Raw genomic sequence first — 6,008 nt, forward strand, 5'->3', positions numbered from 1 at the left:
ACGCCTGCGCAGGAAGCTGGTAGGGCTAAGTCCCAGAATTGTGTAAGATGGAGACTCTTTGGTTTGGTATGGGGTAGATGGTGTCTACCCAACCTAGGTGTGTCGGGTTAGGGTGGGGTGTGGAGGATCCAGGGATGTTGGGTTGGAGGTAGACAGCCTAGGGGTGTCGAAGAGCGATGCGGTGTGCAGACGGTCTAGGGGTCATAGGTGGAGTCGGGTCCAAGGGTAAGGCTTTCCTCCAGGTGACACTGGAACCTAGCCTAACCTTTCCTACATAGGCATCTCCCGTTTCTTCTGAAGGTTCTTCTCAGCGCTGACAGCTTCTGAGTGGGTAGCCTCCTTGCTAACAGAGATCCTTAGGGCAGTGGATCTCTACTGTCCAATCCTCTCGGACTTATTATTCAGCCAAAGACAGAATCTGCCAGACTCTACTTACCTCTCTGCCTTGTGTCATTCTCATGCCTTTTGCAGGCTCCCTCTGGCCACCCCCCAGTCCCAGCCCTAGCACTATCACAGGTCACCTGCAGTGTCCCCAGTGTTTTGAAAGGAGAGTCATCCTGGTTTGCTTCTGCAGCTTGCTGGTCTACAGAGAATGCCATCTGTTTAGGAAAGCAGAATCCTGTGGTGGAAGGAAAGGCTTTCTAGGCAAGTCTTGCCCTCAGTGGGGACAGTGGACAGTGAAGTAAGAGAACTGCGCCACAGATTGTAGGAAAGGAAAACAAACCTAACAACAACAACCCGGTAAGCTGGGATATCCTCCTGAAATGTAAAGCAACCTGAAAAAAATAGTATTTTGAGAGAGGTGGATGGATCAAAGTAGGTTCTAGAGATGAGGCTAAATTCTAGATTATGTCCTCTGTTTCCTCAAGGGTCCAAGAAATGCAAGGGACTTCCCATGGTTTCCTCCTCCTCCTCCTCCTCCTCCTCCTCCTCCTCCTCCTCCTCCTCCTCCTCCTCCTCCTCCTTCTTCTTCTTCTTTTTGGTTTTTCGTGACAGGGTTTCTCTGTATAGCCCTGGCTGTCCTGGAACTCACTTTGTAGACCAGGCTGGCCTCAAACTCAGAAATCTGCCTGCCTCTGCCTCCTGAGTGCTGGGATTAAAGGCGTGCGCCACCACGCCTGGCTTAATAATTTATTTTTATGTGTCTTTGCTTGCATGCATGTATGCATCCTTGCATGTGAGCCTAGTGTCTGCAGAGGCAAGCAGAGGATGCTGGACCCCAGGAACTGGAATTGCAGACAGTCGTGAGCTATCATATGGGTGCTAGCTACCAAACCCTGTTCTCTGCAGGAGCAGTAGTGCTCATCACCACTGTGTCACCTCCCTAGCCCTCTGTTTTCCCACTACTCTGGCCACTCTTCAGTTCCCTTTGTGGCCTTACTCTCACTGCCCCTCACCCAACATGCCACAGCATGTCCACCCCATCCTGTCAGTTACCCCCATTATGCTGACAACTCTGGAATCCTTCTTTTAATTTTGTTGCCTGTGAGCAGACTGGCTCTCTCAATTTAAACTTTCTATAAAAAACAACTTATGACATCTAACCCAAACTCGTGTTTACCTCTTCAGCTTATTTCTTTTGACTGAAGAACGTCTCAGTGAGTGGTGTGAGGCTCTGTTAGCTAAGCTAGAAATCTCTGGACCTCCGCTTAGGCTTCACTTCCTCCAGGAAGCCTTCCTAAATCCTGCCTTGGCTCTTATTCCTAATCTTATCTTCGTTAACCATACAACTCTTAGTTTCCAGTTTTCTTTTCTTTTTCTTTTTTTTCTTTTTTCTCTTGGTTTGTTTGAGACAGGGTTTCTCTGTGTAGCCCTGGCTGTCCTGGAACTCACTCTGTAGCCCAGGCTGGCCTCGAACTCAGAAATCCACCTGCCTCTGCCTCCTAAGTGCTGGGATTAAAGGCATGCGCCACCACAGCCCGGCTCCAGTTTTCTTTATTATGCTATACAAAGTACTCTTGGGGGAGAACCATGGCGGCTGGCTCTGGTTGCTCTGTGCAGTGGTATAGGGAGGAAGAACTTGAGAACCGCGACTGGCTGCTTCATGGATCTCGGAACTCACGCAGTTTCTGTACTGTGGAGAAGAAGTTTTTCACAGTCTGAACAGGTAACCAGCAATGAGGACCTGCCAATCCCAATGGAAAAGCCCTATAAGGAGCCTCTTAAGAAGTGTGTCTTGTGCGAGAAACATGTAGATTACAAGAATGTGCAGCTTTTGTCCCAGTTTATTTCTCCATTTACCGGATGCATTTACAGAAGGCACATAACAGGACTTTGTGGAAAGAAACAGAGGGAAATAACTAAAGCCACTAAGAGAACTCAGAAAATGGGGTTTATGCCAGTTACATACAAGGATCCTGCATATCTCAAAGACCCTAGAGTTTGTAACATCAGATACCGAGAATAAATTTTGTATTTGTAAAGTTCCTGCCAATAAACCTCTAAGTGGTTGTCAGCAGATTCCAACTAAAAACAAAAAAACAAAAAAACAAAGTACTCTTGGTCCCTTCTCATATTGTTTTATTATATATGCCTAGCACATTTTAGGTAGCAAAGCTGATGAACAATAATATATTCCAGATGTTCTGTGCATATGGATAAATGGATATGAGCCAGGGGTGGTGACACAGGCCTAGAAGCTGAGCATTTCAAAAACTGACGAAGGAGGATGAAGAAAGAGCTCAAGGGTAGATGGGCTGCAGGAGCCTTGGTTTTGTTTTTAAAAAGACAAGCAAACATGGGTCTGTGGAGTCTGTTCACTGCCTGAAGCATTTGTGCTGACAAGAGGACCAGAGTTTGGATTCTGAGAATGCATGTAAAGGTTCAGTGGATGTGAAAGTCCATTTATAATCCTAATCTCAAGGCAGAGACAGGGCATCCGTGGGTTGGAACAAGTGGCTAGTTAGATCAGCTGTATTGCTTAGCTGTTGGTTTACTGATCAACCATGCCTCAAAAGAAGATAGACCAGTGCCCGAGTAGGCTAAAAGAGGTTGTTGCATCTTCTGGGACTGGAATTAGAATAGGTTGTCAGCTGCCCTGTAAATCCTAGGAACTAAACTCTGGTTCTCCGGAAGAACAGTAAGTGCTCTTGAAGATCTCTAGACACTGGTCTCAGGCCTCCACACGTAAACACTCGTGAAAAAAAAAAAATGAGCAGGAATACTTTCTTCTAGGGACAAGGTGTTCACTTGTCTCCTTCCTGGAGGCTATACGCAGAGTAAGCAGTGCCAACTGCTTCTGTGGAATGACTGACAGCAACACCGAGAAGTCTTCATTTTAGCTCCTGAGAGACCTATGTGCTAGATTCAAGTCAAAGATAATGAAGGGGGAAAAGGTTAAGAGAATAGTTTCTATTTTTTTCTTTTCATTTATTATTTTGGTTTACAGTTCCAAAAGGATATTCATTGAGGCAGAAAGGCATGGCAACAGGGAGAGGAAACATGGCAGAAGAAGGAATCTGCTATTGGTAGTATTCTAATCTATACAGGAACCAGAGGGCTAGAATATTTTTGTTGTTAACTCTTTTGTTGTTTTGCTTTTTTTTTTTTTTTTTTTTTTTTTTTTTAAAGATTTATTTATTATATGTAAGCACACTGTAGTTGTCTTCAGACACTCCAGAAGAGGGCGTCAGATCTTGTTACAGATGGTTGTGAGCCACCATGTGGTTGCTGGGATTTGAACTCTGGACCTTCAGAAGTGCAGTTGGGTGCTCTTACTCACTGAGCCATCTAACCAGCCCTGTTTTGCTTTTTCTAGATAGTTTCTTTGTGTAGCCTTGGCAGTCCTAGAATTTGCTCTGTAGACCAGGCTGGCTTAAACTCAGAAATCCACTGGTCTCAGCCTCCCAAGCGCTGGGATTAAAGGTGTGCGCCACCATTGCCTGGCTGCTTGGTTTCTGAGACAGGAATTATGTAGTTAGTTCTGGCTGGTCTGGAACTATGTAGACGAAACTGACTTCCAAATTATAGATTCCCTGCCTCTGCTTCCTGAGTGTTGAGATTAAAGGTGTGTCTCACTATGCCCAGTTTTTTTTAAAGATTTATTTATTATTATATCTAAGTACACTGTAGCTGTCTTCAGATGCACCAGAAGAGGGCATCAGATCTCATTACGGATGGTTGTGAGCCACCATGTGGTTGCTGGGATTTGAACTTCGGACCTTCCGAAGAGCAGTCGGTGCTCTTAACCACTGAACCATCTCTCCAGCCCCCTATGCCCAGTTTATTTCTTGTGTATGTGTGCAGCACACATGTGCAGGGGCCTGTGGAGGCCAGAGAGGGCTTTGGGTCTCCTAAAATTCAAAGTTATAGATTATTGGATGCCAAGAATGGAACCAGAGTTCTCTGCAAAAGCAGTAACGTGCTTTCTCACTGCTGAACCATCTCTCCAGCCCCTACAATAGTTTCTTAAATAACTCCTATATCTGTTAGACTGAGGGGAAAAATGGAAAAAAATAATTTAGTGGTGCTACAAACTATTTGTCCTTAAGGGGTCTTGCAGTCATTCTGGGGTTGTTTCATGACTAGTTACAGGAGTCCAACTGTCAGAAAAATGCTGTTTGTTCATGAATTTTACTTTTACAAAAGGCCATATTAAACACAGTTGAAAGGACAAGCTCATCTGTTGAAGTATATTTTTAATAGGAAGCATTTTTTACACATGCTCACACTCGTCTTCTCAATAGTAGCATTCACTCTGAGATAGTAGCTTCAGGTTGGCCTTGATTTCTCAATCCTGTTTCACCCTCTCAGTGTTTTGATTAGACAACATAAAACAGCTACCATCACAACCAACTGTTCACTCACTGAACTGAGTATATGACAACTAGCCCACCTTTCAATGCTAGACTTAATGCTGCTTTCAATTTCTTTTGTTCATAAACTGTTTTTTGTTTTGCTTGCTTTCTCTTTTTTTTGGATGGCCTGGGCTGTGACTATGCTAAGCAGAGCCGTGCCATCCTCAAATTGCTTCCAAAGACTATTTAATCAAGCTTGTTGCCTTAGCCTGCCATCATTAACTATATACTTAAAAGCTTTTATAACTTGCATTTTAGAGTACATTCTAGCTGTCTTAAGACACACCAAGAGTGCATCGGATCCCATTACAGATGGTTGTGAGCTACTATGTGGTTGCTGGGAATTGAACTGAGGACCTCTGGAAGAGCAGTCAGTGCTCTTAACTGCTGAGCAGCCTCTCCAGCCCTTAATTTGCATTTTTACTGCACAGCCGTCACGTTCATTTCTCGCTCCAATCTCTTAAGTATTTGGCACAGCAACCTCAAACCCTGCTCAGGTTTGTTTCTTTTCTTCCTTTTATTCAGAAGCACGAAGGGAGGCAGGAAAACATTAAGGACTAAGCTCAGAATCATGGTTGGGTGACCTGCTAACGTAAGAGTGGATGTTGTCAAGGGAGCTTAAATGATAGTCCTCTAAGTGTTAGCCCAGGTATCATTGCCACATTTTGAGAACAATGGCAAACTAAGGATGATAATAAATCCGGCAGATGCATGGGTGGGGAGAAGAGGAAGAGAGAAGGTGGGCAAAAAGGGAGTGGTGACAAAGAGATGGCACAGCTGTTAAGGGTACTTGTTTCACATGTCCAGACCCATAGACCTCCTTACAATACATGCAAGGATGCTGTTTCTGGAAAAAGCATTATTTGGCCAATGCTTTAAAGCAAACATCTTTGTACCTATTCCCTGAAATCAGATCTGAAGAACAAACTGCTCTTCAACAAAAACCTAAAATTTGGTTAGTTTTTTTAAAAAATGAGATCTTTACGTCAAGAGGGAAAAAAACCAAAACCAAAGTCCTTGAGCTGTAGTCAAACTCCCACTTCATTCTGCAAAGAAAAGTGCAAATTAAAATTAGGTGGATAGTCAGACTTAATGCATAGACTGTTTTAATGTGATCTTTGTATATACTACAGAGTAAGTAGCAATTCAGCCATTCAGTGAAAAGAAAGGACAATTGCTAAACACACCCAAGACAAAAGGAAAAAACAAACA

The 6,008-nt window shown here is 43.9% G+C and overlaps 1 pseudogene; it reads left to right on the forward strand.

Annotated features, from left to right (window-relative positions):
• Positions 1–176: 176 nt before the first annotated feature.
• On the forward strand, positions 177–2,427 carry Gm15946 (annotated as a pseudogene).
• Positions 2,428–6,008: the final 3,581 nt, after the last annotated feature.

Source organism: Mus musculus, chromosome 17 (genome assembly GCF_000001635.26).
Source record: "Mus musculus strain C57BL/6J chromosome 17, GRCm38.p6 C57BL/6J".
NCBI classification, from domain to species: Eukaryota; Metazoa; Chordata; class Mammalia; order Rodentia; family Muridae; genus Mus; species Mus musculus.